The sequence below is a fragment of the Carlito syrichta genome, unplaced genomic scaffold, assembly GCF_000164805.1.
Source record: "Carlito syrichta isolate Samal-C Ts95f unplaced genomic scaffold, Tarsius_syrichta-2.0.1 Scaffold303640, whole genome shotgun sequence".
Lineage (NCBI taxonomy): Eukaryota > Metazoa > Chordata > Mammalia > Primates > Tarsiidae > Carlito > Carlito syrichta.
Window position 1 is genome coordinate 211,854 of NW_007247736.1, and position 20,030 is coordinate 231,883.

The following is a 20,030-nucleotide window of genomic DNA, read 5'->3' on the forward strand; positions in this document are numbered from 1 at the left end:
CAAATAGATTTAGGTGGTAGCAAAGAATACTGCATAGGGAGGTATACAAGTATTTTTCTTTTCTAAGATGAATATCACCATCTTTGCAGGGTTTAGATAACTATGAAGTGCTTCACACAAGATGCAAAGACCCAAATCAAGATCTCCTTCAAATAGTCTTCAAGTAACATGAGAAATCCATATATTTTTTAGTACTAATGGAAACTGATCACATCTTAAAACTATCCATATTTGAAATTCACTGTGAGTGAGAATTAGAGGTTGGGAAGCCAAATAAAAAATACTATCTTAAAGGGCTCTTCTCTGAAACTGGCCTCAGGCTCGTTTAATTCTCCTAATTAAATCAATGTAAAAATTTGTTCAGAATAAAATACAACTTAAAATTTGTTTTAAAGAGTGACTTCAAGAGATAACTTGTCACCTCATGCCTTCAAGAAGATCTGTACCTAATCCATTCCTCATAATGAGAATCTATAAAGCAAAAAACAAAGACTTTCAGGAAAGGGTATTCTGCAATACTGTTTAGGAACCCAGTATTGAATGACATTATCTCTAATAAATTTGTCCTCATGTGTGACTTAAGTCCCTTACCATCCAATAGAAGAGTATTTCCTCAAAAGAGATGCATATGGGCTGACAATGGGTTAAAGGTTTTAACTTTAATTCAGAATGCCCAGAGCCAAAAAATATATCCTAGGTAAATCTAAACGTATTAAGGGGAATATTAAAATATATACATTTAGATCAACTAGCTTCTGATACAAAAATGTTATGCCAGTGGATTCTTTTGCTGTAAAAAGGGAATACATTTGAAGGAGGGCAAAAAAAAAAAAAAAATCTTCATACTTTGCCGCCAAGAAAATGGACTAACTTTTCTGGTTTAACATAGAAACTAGAAGATACAAGGTATGGACATCTAAAAGGTGACTTATGCTATAGAAGAGGCATTTATTTATTTATTTTTGAGTCGGAGTCTCATTCTGTCACCCAGGCTGTGTGCCACTGCATGGCCACTGCAGCCTTGAACTGCTGGGCTCAGGCGATTCTTCCACCTCAGCCTTCCAAGTAGCTGCAACCACAGGCGCGCACCACCATGCCTGGCTAATTATTTATTTATTTATTGTGGAGATGAGGTCTCGCCAAGTTGCCCAAGTAGGTCTTGAACCCCTGGACTCACGCAATCCTCTTGCCTTGGCCTCCCAAAGTGCTGGGAGTACAGGCATGAGCCACCACACCCAGCAGAAGAGTCATGTAAATGAAAAAACATTTCTTAACCGGATACTATAAAATAGGAACAAGTGTTGGAGGGTGGGCGGCAAATCCTTTAAAGCCTTAGACATCAGAGCAAGGAGGTAACCTGAAAATACACCACAGAATAGGTAAGAAGAGAAGGAGAACCCCACCAAAAACCTATTGATACTGCTTGCAGCAACTGTCAATGAATTGGAAAGGGCAGTGAGGAGAAATGAGTATCACCATGCATCAATATTAAATTGGTAATTCCAGCAGCATTTATCTATCTTGTTCTACCAACATAATGCGTTAAAGAAACAATCCTAAATACAGGAAAAGGCTAATCTTTTTCATTGGCAGGTGACCAAAGGAAACACTTTCTCCAATGAGCAGTATAATCAGACAATACCAACAAGACTGCACTTACCAAACATCTTAGCCAAAGTGCTCAAAACTATGCCAATATCACACCCAGTTCAACCTCCCCTATACTACCTTGCCACAGCTTTGGGAGGAAAAGCAAGCTTTTTGCAGGAAAGATGTCTCCACTGTATTTTGGTATAAGTCCGAATACAACTTTAGGAAAAGAACTTCCCAAAGAGGGTGTAGGTGGGGGCCCCTAGGAGTCTCCAGTGTGCCTGATCCCCCAAGGAACTGGTAAAGGCTTCGTTTCACCATTTCAAAGGCAGTGTAGTAAAGTACCTCTAGGCAGCCACAGATGCTGCCAAGTAGAACATTTCCTCATTTGGACCAAGGACCAAAAGGGAAATTCAGAAGGAAGAGTAAGAAGGTATTCTCCCTTCCAGATACAAGTAGGGAAACAAATCCACTGAGTAACTAATTCTTTTTTCTGGAGGTAGTATTAATTTTCTGGTTTTATGCTCAATGAACAGCTGTATAAAAAGTTGTGTCTAAGACTGGCTGAGTGTGGTGGCTCATGCTGGTAATCCCAGTACCTTGGGAGGCTGAGGTGGGAGGATCGCTTGAGCACAGGAGTTCGAGACCAGCTTGAGCAACATACTGAGACCTCATCTCTACCAAAAAAATTAAAATATCAGCCAGGTATGGTGTCAGGCACCTATAGTCCCTGCTACTTGGGAGGCTGAGATAGGAGGATCACTTGAGTCCAGGAGGTAGAGGCTGCAGTGAGCTGGGATCTTGCCACTGTACCCCAGGCTGGGCTACAGAGTAAGATCCTATTTAAAAAAAAAAAAAAAAAAAAAAAAAAAAAGATAACGAATTATCTCAAAGTTACAAAGTAGATCTGTGACAGAAGGGGTTATAGAATCCAGGTGTCAACTTTAAATGGTGAGATTTAAGAAACCTGAATACATTTTCTTTTAAAAAGCAGAAAACAGGAATGGTTGTCCAGTGATTTATTGCAATACTGTGGTCCAACCTCATGGTCACAGATATAAAACATAACTTCACAATTAGAGGGTGTAGTATCAGGTAGTACTTTTTGTTCCACAGTTTTGCACAAAACACATAATTAGGCGCTGCCATTCTATATTTCTGATGGATCACACACAATCAGGCAGTGAAGGTGGTGAGTATGTCACAGACAGTTGGTTTTAAAGGTTTAAAAAACATGGTTTAAAATAAACAAAACAATCATTTCCTTGGCTCTACACTCCAAGTGGTAGGTGGTTTCTTGGGCCTTTGGCACAGATATCTGAAGTCCTGCTCTAGACAAGACGACACAGGTTACCTCAAGAAGCTTCCTGCTTCATTAGGACGTTTAGAAAGGGCCAAAGGGCTACCATCAAGTACTCAAACTTGTGGACAGAGGATCTAAAACGTCACATTTGCTATGGTTTGAAGTAGGTGTGTTTTATATTTTTTTAAAAAACCTAAAAAGTGTTAATTCTTCTGCTTTTGAACTTTGGAATCATTTTAATAGTAATTATTTTTTCCTGCTGGGCCTTAATATTGCAAAAATAGTTTAGAATGATATAACTGAGAGGAGGTTTTTAAAAACATGCTTATTAGTTTTTATGAGAAAATCAGACTGAACATTACCATATAGTCAGTAACATTTCAAATGAATTTTGTAAGTGATCACATCGGTCATGATAAAAATAATTAGGATAAAAGGAGTCTATGATTCCATGGAACCAAAGTTTATAAATAAAGTTTTCTATTGCTTGAGACAAATCCAGTAAATATGAATGTGACCTTGACTTGTCATGTCAAGGTGCCCAATTAACGTTTGCTCTCCTCACCCAGATCCATGCCTCCAGGCAAGAAAGTGATTAAACTTTTGTTAAAAATCAATTCAGGTAAATTCATAGAGACAGAAAGTGTTATAGAAGCTACCAAAACTCCTGCTAAATAGTACAGGGAGAAGGAAAAAAAAGTTACCAGGGCCTGGGAGGAAGGAGGGAAAGAAAGAAGAGTTATTGTTTAACGGATACAGAGTTTTGGTTTGGAATGATGAAAAAGTTCTGGAAAGGGGTACTGACAGTTGTACAATATTGTAAATGCACTTAATACCACTGAATTTATACCATTTAAATGGCTAAAATGGTAAATTTTCTTCTTCTTCTTCTTTTTTTTTTTGAGTTGGGGTTTTACTCTCTTGCCCAGGCTGGAGTGCAGTGGCACAATCATGGTTCACCACAGCTTCGACCTCCTAGGCTCAGGCAATCCTTCTGCCTCAGTCTCAAGTAGCTGGGATGACAGGCATCTGCCTCAACTCCTGGCTAATTTTTAAATTTTTGGTAGGGAAGATGTATGTTGTCCAGGTTGGTCTCAAGCTCCTGGGCTCAAACAATTCTTTTTTCTCAGCCTCCCAAAGTGCTGGGATTATAGGCATGAGCCACCACACTTAACCTAAAATGGTAAATTTTATGTTACATACATTTTATCATAATAAAACAAATGATCCGTCTTGTTTAAAAAAATTTTCAGATAAAAGGTTTTTCAATTATTCCTTTGCAAAATAATATGGATCCAGGCAGTTCTCCAAATTTGTCTGTTCATCAGAATCACTTGGTGTGCTTATTACAATTACAGATCTCTGGCCATACCCCACACTGGCTATTTGTTTTCTTGTTAGTCTGGCCCTTTTATGTATCTTTCTCTGTAAGAAACAGGAAATAGGGTGTCCTTAGTTGTTATGTAGTTGTTAGCTTAACCAAGGGTCAAAATGAAAACAGCTTGGCCTCTGCCAGTCTACAGTTATTCTAAATTGAAGCCACAAAGATGCAAAAAAAATTCAGGTTTGCGATGGTACTCTTGATGTCCATAAAACTACTGTTCTTCTACTGTGTTGTTTCTGTTCTTCTAGGACACTAATCCTTGGGAACTGTGCTGCAATGCATAAAACAGGCAAATAACATATTTGGAAATGGCTAGGAGTTTGTACTTGTTAGAGGCAATACCAGGCTTCATTTTTGGCTCAAGGAAGATATGGGAATTTCGTACATGGTAGATGGTGAAAAGGTGCTGGAACACCCAATTCTACATGACTTAAAGATTAGTTTGGTAGAGATTTTCTTTCTATTGGAAGCCAAAACATATATTACATCACCCTGGCAGGACTGTAATGATCTGTAAGCTTCAATGAGGCAAGTATCATTTAAGGCTTTGAAGGGAGAGAGAAAAGCTTGTTTCAAGTCTTTCAAACAATTTACTGCTCCAGTATTTCTAATCATCACGTGAGTATTTTCCTTCTGACTGGAGAGCAAAGGAAAAAGGAAACCTGTAGAAACTAGAGTTGGACAAGAGAACAAAGTTCATAGATGAAATCCTGTCTAATTCTGGCAACTGAAACAAGGCTCACCCCTTACGTCCTTTAAACAACTGGCCCAGCTCAGTCCCTTTTTTTCTCCATCAGTGATTTTTAAGTGTCACAAAAGGCTCTTTAGGCTGAACTAAACAGTCATGGGAAAGTTCTCTCAGGGAAAAGATGCCATGATTGCTGCACTATGTTCTGGTCATGCCATTGCTAGGCCACTTCCTCTCAGGAATGGATCTTTCTAACTAGAGTGATGAGCTGACAAGAAGCAACTTTTAAGTCAAATCAATAAAATAAAAATATTTCCAAATAACACACTTTTGTTTCTGTGAGAATTAAAGAATTACTTCTTTAGCCCAAGATGAAACTGTGACTATTTTCCTATTATTATCACAAGGTTAAAAAAATTACCTTCAAGAATCCATAAAACTGTTAATGTGCATGCTATCATGCCTTTTTACCTTGACCAACTTGGTTTTTTTTCCCTCCTAATTAAATAAATTTTTGAAGCTGGGCACAGTGGCTCATGCCTGTAATCCCACCACTTTGGGAGGCTGAGGCAAGAGGACTTGTTGAGTCCAGGAGTTCAGGATGAACCTGGTCTACATAGCAAGACTTCCTCTCTAAAAAATAAATAAAATAAAATAAATACTTTTTTTATAGACAGGGTCTTGCTATGTTGTTCAGACTGGTCTTCAAGTGATCTTCCCATCTCTGTGTCCTAAAGTGCTGGGATTACAGGCGTGAGCTACTGTGCCTGGACCAACTTGGGTATTTTTTTAAACTCAATTTTTATTTATATGTATTACATTTATATCTTCCCATTTATTTGTACAATGAGCCCTTTGCTCAAGCTTAGAACATATATACCTATAACACAGAGGTAAGTGTTATATACACTCAACAACAGACTATATTCTTAGTCCCCTTGGCAATCGTCTAAATCACCTTAATAACACTCATTATACTTATATAACTTATTCACTCATCGGGTTATTCAACAAATATTTACTAAGTGCCAGGCACCACTCTCAATGCTAAGGATAAAGCAAGAATAAAAGAGTCCAAAATTCTTGTCCCTGTAAAGTTTACATTCCAGTGCTGGAGGGTCAGGCAAAATACAGAGAAGTTCAGTGTCATGAAAATAAAACGGTAGGGGCTCTGTTCTAGACTGAAACTAAAGAGACATTACCAAGTACAAAGTGTAAACTTTGATGGGATCCTGGGTTAGACAACAAATAGCTATTAAAGACAGCTAGGAACAACTGGGAACACTGTAATTTGCACTGGATATTTTAGGTGATGTCATATATGTAGGAGAATAGGAGGAGGTCCTTGCTCTTAGAAGACATGATGTAAGGGGTAAGGTGTCACCATGCCCATAACTTAGTTTCAAGTTGTCTATTTATCTGCCGTTCACAAATGTGGCCAAATGTTAGCATTTGGTGTAGGGCCTACAAGTCTCCTGATACGAGTCTCATAATTCTTTTGTAGGTTTGAAACATTCTAAATAAAGAGAGATGATAGTGGGGGAAACCTATTAGAATCCTAATCAGAGACGTGGGTCATGATCAATTGGTTTAACTCTTGCTACTCTGGACCTTTTTCTACAAGTTTGTTGATCACTCATGTTGAAAAGATTTCCCTTCATTATACACTTAACAACATTGGTCCCATTATTTTCCCTTTTGTATTTCAGCCATAAGAAAGGCTGGGATGCCTTGAACAATTATCATAATACTGTAAGAAAGGGATTGGCAGTAGTGGGAAACTGCTGGGGGCGGCACACCTCATCAACAAGGGTAACTGCATAATGAACATTTGTATACCTAACCCTGAATTGTACCCCACATCTTTAAAATAAAAAAATTTTTTTAAAAAGATTGGGATGTGGGATAGCCATAGGATAGGATATTCTGCCAAAATAAAATATCTCTTTTTTTTTTTTTTTTGAGTTGGAGTCTCACTCTGTCGCCCAGACTGGAGTGCAGTGGCCGCTCCCGGCCACCGCAGCCTCGACCTGCTGGGCTCTGGCAATCCTTCCGCCTCAGCCTTCCAAGTAGCTGGAACTACAGGCGCGTGCTACCATGCCCAGCTAATTTTTTGATTTATTGTAGAGATGAGGTCTCACCAAGTTGCCCAGGCAGGTCTCGAACCCACGGGCTTGGGCAATCCACTCACCTCAGCCTCCCAAGGCGCGGGATTACAAGCTGAGCCACCGAGCCCGGCTAAAATATCCCATTTTAAAACTTTATCTGAGATAATGCTTTTATGTATATATATGTTATCCATACACTTTACAGTTGAATTCAGGAGGTAATAAAACAAATGCAGTGTGCAAGAAAAATACAAGATGAAAGTATAAAGGAAGTAAGCCCTGAAGCCAGTTATATGGAGTGTGTATTAGATTCCGACAGATGCTGTAACAAATTACCACCATCTGGCAGCTCAAAACAACAAAGATTTATTCTCTTACAGTTCTAGAGGTCAGAAGTCCAAAATGAGTCTTATGGGGCTATCATCAAAGTTTCAGAAGGCTGGTTCCTTCTGACAGTTCTGAGAGACAGTTTCCTTTCTAGTTCCAGCTTCTAGAGGTTGTCCTCATTTCTAGGCCTGTGGTCCTGCATCACACCACCTCTCCCCTCCACACACACCCACCACTTCTGGTGTCACACTGCCTTCTTCCTCTTTTGTCATCAAATTTCCCTCTGACTCCGTTTTATAAGAACACTTGTGATTACATTTAAGGTATACCTGGATAAGCCAGGGTAATTCTAGGTTAGGAACTAGATGTCTTTAGGGCCATTATTCAACCTACAACAGAGCGAGAGAAAACAGTCACATGAATAAATAATAAATGAGGGGGTCCCCACTCATTCTTTCAAATATGTTAGGAGGTACAATAATATTTCTCCTCAGAAAATGTATTCCTCCTTTCCATACAACACTTAGATGAGAAAGTAAGCCTGGATGGAGGTATTCAGACCTTGTTTTGATTCTGTGCTTTGCCACTTACCATAGGAACAATGTCAGGCAAATTATTTAACCACTATGCCTCATTTTCCTCATCTTTAAAATAGAGATAATACTACATACCCAAATGGTGGTTGAAAGGATTCAATGCTATAATTTATGTGAAGATTTAACAGCTACAGACAGCTGGGCGTGCTGGCTCAAGCTGTAATCCCAGCACTTTGGGAGGCCAAGGTGAGAGGATTGCCTGAGCCCAGGGGTTTAAGACCAGCCTGGGTAACTTGGTGAGATTTTGTCTCTATTATACATAAAAAAAAATTAGCTGGGCATGGTAGCGTGCGCCTGTAGTTTCAGCTACTTGGAAGGCTGAAGCAGAAGGATAGCCTGAGCCCAGCAGGTCGATGCTGGGGTGGCTGTGAGCGAGCCACTGCACTCCAGCCTGGGTGACAAAGTGAGACTCTGATAAAAAAAGCAATAGTTACAGACATGTGGTAAATGCTCATTAAATGATAATTTATCATTTATGATATATTTATGATAATTGTTTAATATAATTATTATCACAGAACAGACTGTGCAACCTCCTTGATGCTGAATCAGTATACAGTATTTTCAGGGACCTCTGTGATCCCTTCTTCTATGTGCATTTCTATATAAGCCAATAAGTAAAGTTTATTTGTGTGTCAAAACTTTTTTTCTCCATTTTAAGCATATTTGATAGAAGTATCTCTAAACTGTATCACAAACTTCCTTGGCTTACTAAAAAGATGATAGTGAACATATGTTACCTTTTGCTTATCGACTCTGGTTCAACATTGTGAATACCACATACTGTTCTGGATCCTCAAGGAACAAAAGATTTATAAGGCCATTTATTTGTCCCCTACATAGTAAATGACCTACCTTAAGATACTGTTTGTTTTTAATATGTATTTTCTCTTCACTGTTTGGATCTTTAGTAACTCCCTTTACTGTTAACAATTTTTTTTTTTTTGAGTCAGGGTCTCACTCAGTTGCCCAGGCTAGAGTACGGCTCACAGGAGCCTTGACCTCTTGAACTCAGGCGATCCTTCCACATCAGCATCCTGGGTAGCTGGGACTACAGGCACCCATCACCATGTCTGGCTAATTTTTTGATTTTTTGTAGAGACAATGTTGCCCAGGCTGGTCTTGAATTCCTGGGCTCAAGCAATCCTCCTGCCTTGGCCTCCCAAAGTGCTGGGATTGCAGACATGAGCCACTATGCCCGGTCAGTTGACATTTATCACCACCATCCATGTGTGGCTAAGGCTAGCGACACTTGAGATCTACCTTATTACTTTTTATCTGCCACTGCTGACTGGATCAGTACTGTGGTTTATGTACTTACAAGTCAGCAGGCTGCCTGTGAAATTCTTACGAGACTTCCTGCCTCACCTACAATGATGCATAGAAACTCTAAATACTGGCCGGGCTCAGTGACTCAGACTGTAATCTCAGCACTTTGGGAGGCCAAGGCTAGTGGACTGTCTGGACCTGCAGGTTCAAGACCAGCCTGGACAACTTGTCGAGGCCTCGTCTCTACAATAAATAAAAAAACAATACTGTGCACCTGTAGTTTCAGCTACTTGGGAGGCTGAAGTGGAAGGATCATTGGAGCCCAGCAGGTTGATGCTGGGGTGGCCGTGAGTGTGCCACTGCACTCCATCATGGGTGACAGAGTAAGACTCCAACTCAAAAAATAAAAAAATAAAAAAGGAACTCTAAGTACTGGCTCCTCACAGACTATTTTTACTTCCTTTCAAATGAGTGACTATGTTTTGAACATCTTAGAAGTCTGACTGCTATGTTGGTGAGACACTAAGGGGAGTTCAACCATGTCAGACACTAGCCTAAGGAACTGTCTAATGTTTACTGTAAATCAAAACACCAGTAAATTAACCAGCTTAAGGTGTGACAATACCTTTAATTTAATGATCTTATCTTACCAAAGTAGCCCAGTAAATTACTCTGTCCTCCTGAGGAGGGAAAGTACTTATGTTTTTGTTTACAATGAGCACTAGACAATCCTTAAGGCTAATGATGGACATTATGTGCTCATAAATGTGTACACAAATAAAGGAAATCTAGATTATCTAGTGATTTGGCTATATTAATTCTTGCTTCTAAATTTTTAGTGTCAACATCAACTCTCCTATGTTGATATAATAATTGAGCCCTTTACTGGTATAATACTTTTTTGTTTGTTGTTTTACATTCCCCCAGAATTACTCCTTGCCCTCAGGGCAGGTGTGTGAACTAGCAAGTCTTCCCCATCTTTGCAGACTGGGGCCTGTCAGTCTTAGCTGTGGCACATTTTTAAATGCAAAGAAGAGAAGGACACTCAGACAAGTTGTTATATTACATAAACTTTGATGGATTCTCAGGTGAATAAGACCCATATTTAAATACACATATAAACTTCTTAACAAAACCAAACAAAATAATTTTTATGTTGTTATTCAAATTATTCATGTCAGGTGGGGTGTGGTGGCTCATGCCTATAATCTCAGCACTTTGGAAGGCCAAGGTGAGAGGATTGCCTGAGCCCATGGGTTCAAGACCAGCCTGGGCAATTTGGCGAGATCTCATCTCGACAATAAATCAACAAAAATTAGCTGGGTGTGATGGCGCATGACTGTATTTCCAGCTACTTAGAAGGCTGAGGTGGAAGGATGACCTGAGCCCAGCAGGTGAAAGCTGTGGTGGCCGTGAGCGTGCCACTGCACTCCAGCCTGGGAGACAGAGTGAGACTCCAACTCAAAACAAAACACCAAATTATTCATGCCACTGGTATTTGCGGACTACACATTTTAGGTATGGCTATCAAGTGTTACCGAAATTTATTTTTATTAGTACTGTTCTTAGTGCAATGTATGCAGCACAAAAATAGTCCATTTTACTGTATAAAAGATGTAAAAATATAGTGATATATGGTGCTTCTTCTTCTGTATTTTCTAGGAATCTAATAAATCATGAGTTTTTCTTGTCTTACCCACACTGGCTTTATAGTGAGGACCAATCGTATTAAGAGTATATATATATATATACACACACACATAGGCCTACTGAGTCAGGGTCTCGCTCTATCTCCCAGGCTGGAGTGCAGTGGCATGATCATGACGATCACGGCTCACAGCAGCCTCGACAAGAATATATTATTAATAGTAGAATAGCAAATAGCAAATGCCATTTATGGAGCACCTATGTGCTAAGCACTGTACTGTGTATTTTCTTCTATTGAGGTGGTTTTAAGATATGTCCATAAAATTTTATGACACTCCCTTCCCTTCAAGAGGTGGATCCTAATTCCTTTTCCCCTGAGTATGAACTAAATTTAGTGACTTGAGTCTAATGAATAGAATAAAACAAAATGACAGTATGTAACATCAGAAACAGATCATAAAAGGCACCGTGGTTTCTTGTTTGCTCTTCCTCTTTGAGATCACTTGCTCTGGGGAAGCCAGGTACTAGATCACGAACATGTGGTGAAGAACTGAGGCCTCCTGCCAACAGTCACATGAGTAAGCTTAGAAGCAGATAGTCCAGACCCATTCAAGCTTTGCCCAGCTAAGCTGCTCCTGGATTCCTGAGCCTCAAAAACGGTGTGAAGCCCGGCTCGGTGGCTCAGCCTGTAATCCTGTGCTTTGGGAGGCTGAGGTGACTGGATTGCCTGAGCCCGCGGGTTTGCAACCTGCCTGGGCAACTTGGTGAGACCTCTTCTCTACAATAAATCAAAAAATTAGCCAGGCGTGGTAGCACGCGCCTGTAGTTCCAGCTACTTGGAAGGCTGAGGCGGAAGGATCGCTGGAGCCCAGCAGGTCGAGGCTGCGGTGGCCGGGAGCGTGCCACTGCACTCCAGTCTGGGCCACGGAGTGAGACTCCAACTCAAAAAAGCAAACAAGAAAAAAAAAAACCAGTGTGAAATAGTAAATATTTATTGTTTTTAAACTCTCTGTTTTGAGATGATTTATAACATATAGATAACCAATACATACATATATTATCTTTTTAATTCTCAAAACCACTATGGGTTAAATGGCATTATTATGCCAGCAAGAAAACAAAGGCTCAGGTGGTTAAACAATTTACTCAGGGACACACATCTAGTAGTGGTAGATCCATGACACCAAGGCCATATTCTTTTTCTGTATTAAACTGTCTCTTTTCAGGTTCTATTGCTTTCAACCATCTTATTAGCTATTGCCCCCCAAATTTAATTATCCTGCTATCAATGCTCTTATGCAAATAATAAATTTTAAAAAACACTTGGCTAAAGACACAGTCCAGAATTATACTTCTGGAGACCATGGCATGACATCAGTCCATTAATCAGCACACTTTGGGTATGGCTGTTCAACCAGTTTGGTGTCATCCAGCCTATATTCCTTCTGCTTGTGCATGAGAATATCATGGAAATGTTGTCAAGGTCTTGTTGAAATCCAATTAAACTAAACAAATATACTAAGTATAGCTACACTAAATACAGCTATACTAAATACATATTTCTTCCAATTTACCAGTCCAGTAATCTTTTCAAAATGGGCATAATTTTGCATTGGTTACTTCTCTTCTTTCTTCAGTATTACCATCATTTATCATCACCCCTTTCACAGTTATCACTGGTTTTGATAAACAAGTGCTTTATAAACATTGTGTAATTCAATCCTCGGGCCACCCCATATAGTAGGCTCTCTTGATATTTCTATTTTACCAATAAGGAAATTTGGCCTATAGAGACTAATAATTTGCCCAACGTCATTTTGCTAAGAAGTAAAAGACTGAGGGTTGAAATTCAGGTCTTTACCCACCAAGCCTGGGCTCTTTTCCTTTTCCTTCCCCTTCACTCTATTTTCTTCTCTTTCCTCCTTCCCTTACCCCTGCTTCCTCTCTTTCTCCTTCTCCTCTTTATTCAATAAACTCTGACATGCTTATGATCACAACTTCCTTTTATGAATATTTATATTTTATTCTTGTTAATAAATAGTTGATGACAATCACCTAAGATGGATGTCAAGGTCACCAGCCCTCAGTCTGTTGAAGTGAACCTCTGAATGCTAATGGCTTGACTCTTCTTGAACCCCCAGTCCCATTCCCCATTGCCCCCTCCCTTCTCAAAGATTGCTAGCACTGGTTCAGCCAGTTCTTCTACTAGTCTTCAATATCTTGAAATGCAAGGTTAAAGAACTTGAACTCATTGAAAGTAGTTAGGCGAAATCTTACAATCTCAGCTGTGTTTGATCTCACTCCCTGGACCCAGTGTTTATTTTATGTTTTCCAGTCCAAAGAGCATTCTCTTCCACAGAGAAGATAAAACCAAAATAGGGATGAATGCTCTGTTTTTTTCATTCATTAATATTACACCACCCACCTAGGCTCATTGTTCTTTTTGCTCCCGATATAACATTAAAAAAAGACTTTATACTGCCTTTAATAGTTTCTTATTTTTCTTTTAATTTAACACAATTCAGTAAATATTCATTTATATATACTGTATTTTGAACCAAGTGAGGCAGGCATAGTTAGCATAGCACATAGCTTAGATGTAGTTAGGCAAGTTTACTTAAGTCTAATTTAGGTAATTAAGGAACAAGTGTGGTTAAGTGTTCAGAGTTTTTCTTATTGGTATACGACCTTCACCTGACTGGCCAGGCATATCAGACCTGACCACCTTGAGGGCTGGAATGTGGAACTAACTTTGCAGTAAATCACAGAAACAATGAGGAATTACCCAAAGCACAGAAGCATGATGTTATAAGAAAAGCCCAGATTTAGACAGGCAGTAACTTTCCATTATCTAGAGGGTCTTCGTGATTTTGTGACACAAGCTTAAAGGCTGAGAGATAGTAATCAAAATTCATGGTCAAGTATTCTGCTCTTATCTTATAGAACAGTTTGCTTAATCATTATTGTGAATTTATATAAGGCTTCTTGTTAAAGGCAAGCATGTGTCTTTCTCTCTTGAACGTATTTTCTGCTCTATAATAAACTACACTTTGATTCTCCCTGTGACTCGCTCTTGAATTCTTTCTTGTGGCAAAGTCAAAAACCCATGAACGACTACACCCTATGTACTCTGACATCATCTGTGGTGCCTGAATGCCGGTCTCAAAAATCACCATAACCCATGGATTTGTAAGTATAACTGCATTCTCTTACTCCTTTCTCAGGTTCTGCTTTCTCTCCTCTTTCTTTTTGGAGTCATCTTTGGACTCTCTCCCAATCACTGTGTCTTCGCTCTCTCTGGCCAGGTTTCATTTATTGTAGAGACGAAGTCTTGCCAAGTTGCCCGGGGGGGGTCTTGAACCCACAGGCTCAGGCAATCCACTCGCTTCAGTCTCTCAAAGTGCCGGGATTACAGGCTGAGCCACCGAGCCTGGCCCAGAAATTTATTTTTATGTGCATACACAGGCCCCCACCCTGTAACTTTACACATGCTAAAGTCTACATCTTACACCAAAAGAAAATTACCCATTTGGAAGATGAAAAACTCCTATTTGTAAAACAATTGCTGGATGATATGTGCAGTTTGCAGATAATTCTTTTTTTATTGAAAAGGAAGTCCGGGCATCTTGTTACACCTGGCTGACTTCTTTTGCCAACCAGGTGAGGTTTTGGACACTAGGTGTCATTTGTGTGGTGTGATAATATAAGGAACTGGCCACTCCCATTCAGTTATCCACACCTCATGACCTCTTCTTTAAGAGCACGATGCCAACCCTTCTTTTGTGTCCTCAAGCACATATTTTTTTTTTTTTTTGAGTTGGAGTCTCACTCTGTTGCCCAGACTGGAGTGCAGTGGCTGCTCCCGGCCACCGCAGCCTCGACCTACTAGGCTCCGGTGATCCTGTTGCCTCAGCCTTCCAAGTAGCTGGAACTACAGGCGCGCGCTACCACACCCGGCTAATTTTTTTATTTATTGTAGAGAAGAGGTCTCACCAAGTTGCCCAGGAGGGTCTCGAACCCGTGGGCTCAGGTAATCCACTCACCTCAGCCTCCCAAGGCGTGGAATTACAGGCTGAGCCACTGAGCCCGGCTCCAAGCACCTCTTAAAATGTAGTTCAACAGCTTGTAATCCTAGCACTTTGGGAGGCCAAGGCAAGTAGATTGCCTGAGCCCATGGGTTCAAGACCAGACTGGGCAACTTGGCGAGACCTTGTCTCTATAATAAAAACTAAAAAAAAAATTAGCTGGGTGTGGTAGCACCTGCCTGTAGTTCTGGCTACTTGGAAGGCTGAGGCAGAAGGATTGCCAGAGCCCAGCAGGTCGATGCTGGGGTGGCTGTGAGTGTGCCACTGTACCCCAGCCTGGGCGACAGAGTGAGATTCCAACTAAGAAAAAAATGTAGTTCAAGGATTAAATCAAGGGGTCCCCTACCATTTGGTGCAGGGCAGGAACTGATTATTTAACTAAACTTAATTCTCTCAGATCTCCTAAATGCCTTGAAAACAGTAAGAGCAGACTCAGAAACATCCCACGGGTTTCAGTTTGCATTCCAAGTCCACAGTTTACTCACGAGAAGCCCTGTGCAGTCATGAGGGAACCTAAGGATGTTTGGATGCCCAGGGGACCATCCCAGGGATGCCTGGCATAACTGATTATGGTTCTTATTTTTCTGTTTCAGAATATTTCTTTGAGGAAGATGAACAGGAACATGGATAACACTGTACCCCCAGACTCTCCACTAGGTTGAATTTTAAAGAACTGGGAACATTTCAACTTGGATGGTTTAAAATCAAAGAGGATAATATTGTATTGGAATGAACTGGCAGATGACAAAACCTGGCCTAAGAATGGAGCTTTTAAATTTAATACTATATTACAATTGGATTTATTCTACAGACAAGGACAGAAATGGTCAGAAGTCCCTTATGCCTAGGCATTTATGGCATTATACCAAGACCCCCAAAACAAGACTCTATATGGCAGGGCATTAGATACATGAATTAAAAAAAGAAAAGGAAGACATATTAGATAACCCTCTATTATCTCAGGTACTACCCTCAGTATATACCCAACAGGTATGAACGGAGGGAAGGTGGTGTCTCAGTCTCAGCCCAGTGTGCCCCCAGCTGATTCTTCACCTATATGGTGAAGAATCCTATCCTCCCTCATGTTAATATCATCCCATTGATCCTCCACTTCCAGAGGAACCGAGCCCCTGCACCACCTGCAGCAGGGCCACGTTCCACCATCCCTGAAAGATGTATCTGTTATGGGAGGTCATGAATAGCGAATCAGGAATTATACGAGGACACGCTCCTTGTTCTGTGGAAGAGTTGGCTTCAAGTAGACAGAGATTAGAATTCTCAGAAGATCCCTTTCGATTGTTAGACACATTTCAGGCTCTGTCCTTCCTTCTGAATTGACTTGGGGTGGTGTTTATGCCATCCTCTCTCCCTGCTGCACCCCAGAGGAGAAGAAGCACTTTGGGGAATCTACACAGGTATATGTTGCGGAGATAGCTGCAACCAGACCAGTATGCAGTTGGGGCAACAGCTGTTCCTAACATTGATCCCCAGTGGAGCTACCAGAGGGAACAGGCTGACCTGGCAAAAAGGGACCATGTGCTCATGTGAAGGCATAAATAAATGTATTAGTAAATGTATTAGTAAATCTGTTAATTATGATAAATTAAAGAGATGTTCACAGGGCCCAGATGAGAACTTGTACTTTTTCAGGAATGGTTGATTGAAGCTGTAAAGCAGTACCCTTATTTATTTATTTACTTTGATTTATTGTAGAGATGAGGTCTCATCAAGTTGCCCAGGTTGGTTGAAACCCTGAGCTCAGGCAATCCTTTCACCTCAGCCTCCCAAAGTGCTGGGATTACAGGTTTGAGCCACCATGCCTAGCCGACTAATTTAGATTCTTATTCATTGGAAGGAAATGTTTTTCTAGGCACTCACTTTATCAATCAACTCCAGATATTGGAAGAAAACTCCAAAAGTTAGCCCTAGGACCACAGACACCCAACTTTCAACTATGAGAAGAGGTTTTTATGGTTTTTAGTAATAGAGATACATTACTGAGGAAAGAAGAAAGGCCCAGCACAAGCAGGGGCAGGGTCAGAGGCAAGCCAACCTGTTGGCAGTCACAGTTGGCGCAAGACTTCTATCACTAAATGAAAACCTAGTAAGAACAGGCTCACAAAGGGGGACAGCACTGACTATCATAAATGTGGTGAACAGGGACACTGGAGACACGACGGTCACTAGTAGCGAAATCTTCCAGGACCATGTCTGCTATGTCAGCATGAAGGCCATTAGAAGAGTGAGTATACCCTCATCCAGAGGAAAGGCAGAACACCCAGCTCAGAAATGGTGGTCACTGACTGAGAAAGCCTGGGGATCCCATCTGCTCCTGGCACCAGCTTCACTAGGAACTCTAGGTTTAATCAAGTGGCTGGTAAACAAACTAATTTTCTAATTTACAAAGGGGCAAGTTACTCTAACTTGACTGCTCATGCTGGACTCCTTTCTTTTGATACCTGTTCTTTGTGGAAGCTGATGGCACTCCAAGAATTAGAAGTTTCACTCTCCCTTTAAATTGTAGAACTGACAATATTATGGTGTCTCATTGCTTTTAGTTATCCCTGAATGTCCTACTCTATTGCTAGGGTGAGACTTGATAAATTTGTTCAAGGCTAATACTTACTTCCTTTCACCCCTATGGAGAGGGTCTGTGCTCCCACAGGGGTGCTGTTTCTATGTAATCTAAAAGAAAAATTTCTGGCCCTGTTATTCCAAACCAAACAGCAGTTACCAAAAACCTGGAAAGGTACATCTATTCTTTGTATAAACACTCTAGGAACTCTTGGCTATGAGAGGCTACATGTAACTGTTTATAACATCACCAAACCCAGACCCAAGCTAATACTTGGACTAATATTGGTGGGAACTGGAGCAGCAATTGGATTTTTAGCACAATTGGGAGGATTTGCATACCATGAAGCTACTTTATGAAATATCACTACAAATTTGGATGCTCTTTCTCAGTCTACTGCTGATGCTTTAAAGGCTCTATCTAAATTGATTGATTCTCTAGCTAATATAGTAATGGATGACCACTTGGCTTTAGATTATTTACTTGCTACATAAGGAGGAGTTTTCAGTTATTAAGAATATTTGCTGCACATATATATAATTGTTACTGGACAAGTTGAAGAGAATTTAAAGAACATGTATGATAAGGCTGGATGGATTTGGAAAAGAAGCTCCTACTACAGAATCTATGTGGAATGCCATTAAGAGGTCTGTGCCTTCTTTTGCTTGGTTATTCCTTTTACTGGACCTATTCTGATGATTATACTGTTGATTTTCAGTTCATGTCTTTTTAACTGCATGGTTAAATTTGTTTCTTCCAGAATCAAACAATTTTGTGTCCATATGATGATCATACAAGGATTCCAACTGGTATCTGTGGTTGATGCTGCCATTGAAACCAACCTATTGCAATCAGATAGTGATTTTGCAGTCCCTGGCTAGGTACACCTGCACCCCTTGTCAGTTTAGAAGAAGTTACAGAAGACAGACCTCCCTCCCTCGGCTCCCCATATAATTATGGGATCAAAATCTCTAAGAGGGAGAAATCGAGGCAGGCATAGTTAGCAAAGCACATAGCTTAGATACAGTAAGGCAAGTTTGCTTAGACAAGTCTAATTTAGATAATTAAGGGACATGGTGGTTAAGTGTTCAGGTGCCTTTCTTACTGGTACACGATCTTCACTCAACTGGCCAGGTATAGCAAACCTGACCACCTTGTGGGTTGGAATGTGGAACTACCATTGCAGTAAACCACAGAAACACTGAGGAATTACCCAAAGCACAGAGGCATGATGTTCTCCCATTCAAGCACTCACCAGGAGGGACCCTGCTTAGCTTCCCAGCCTGTGGGGGCTTCCTTAGCCTATGCGTCATGAATCGCCCATTGATGTTCTAAGAAAAGCCCAGACCTAGTTAGGCAGTAACTTACCATTATTTAGAGGGTCTCTGTGACCTTGTGACACAAGCTTAAATTCTAATTGAAGGCAAGCATGTGTCTTTCTCTCTAAGACACTTGCATTCCCCCTTGAATGTATTTTTTGCTCTATGATAAACTACACTTTGATTCTCTCTGACTTGCTCTTGAATTCTCTTTCTTGCGGTGAAATCAAGAACCCAGTTTGTCTGTTCAACACAGGCTTGGGGCTGACAGGGGAGATGGAGCCCAAGGACTGTTGAAACCTGGAAGTCCCCTCCCTTCCCCCTCCCCGCTTTGCAACATCTCCCTCCCTCCACCCTTTCTCACTCTGATAATCTGGCCACGACTAGCAGAAGCACAGCCAGGCCCAATGGGCAGTCCCAGGCCAGCAAAATATGCCAGTTCAAATTGGTCCTGCTGAGAGAATCTGCAGTGGGGAAGTCAAGCCTCGTATTATGTTTTGTCAAAGAATTTGCATACCATGAAGCTATTTTATGAAATATATGAATTCCACGAGTACCAGGAGAGCACCATTGGAGTGGCCTTCCTCACCCTGTCCGTTTGTCTAGATGACACAACAGTCAAGTTTGAAATCTGGGACACAGCTGGGCAGGAGTGATACCACAGCTTAGCCCCCATGTACTACAGGGGTGTCCAAGCTGCAATCGTGGCTTATGACATTACTAATCAGGAAACTTTTGCCCAAGTGAAGACATGGGTAAAGGAACTACAGGGACAGGCCAGTCCTAGCGTCGTTATTGCCGTGGTGGGGAACAGGTTGCTGACCTGTTGTTGACCTGGTCAACAAGCTCATGGTAGAGTATGAAGAGGCCCAGGAATATGCAGATGATAACAGCTTATTCTTTATGAAGACTTCAGCCAAGACAACTATGAACGTGAATGATCTCTTCCTGACAATAGCTAAGAAGTTGCCAAAGAGTGAACCCAGAGTCTGGGGAGTACAGTAGGCTGAAGCCGGGGTGTGAATCTTCTTGAACAGTCCCAGCAGAACAAAAGTCAGTGTTATAGCAACTGAGGGGGTTTGGCCAGCAGCAAACAAGTATGAGGCTAGCATGAGAGCCTCATACTTGTTTGCTGCTGG

The 20,030-nt window shown here is 40.8% G+C and overlaps 1 protein-coding gene and 1 pseudogene across 3 annotated transcripts in view; one reads left to right on the top strand and one right to left on the bottom strand.

Annotated features, from left to right (window-relative positions):
- The window catches only part of CUNH11orf49 (chromosome unknown C11orf49 homolog), a 227,722-nt gene that overhangs the window by 61,983 nt on the left and 145,709 nt on the right, over positions 1-20,030 (bottom strand). The gene's annotated exons all lie outside the window — the stretch shown is intronic.
- On the top strand, positions 17,638-19,964 carry LOC103261214 (annotated as a pseudogene).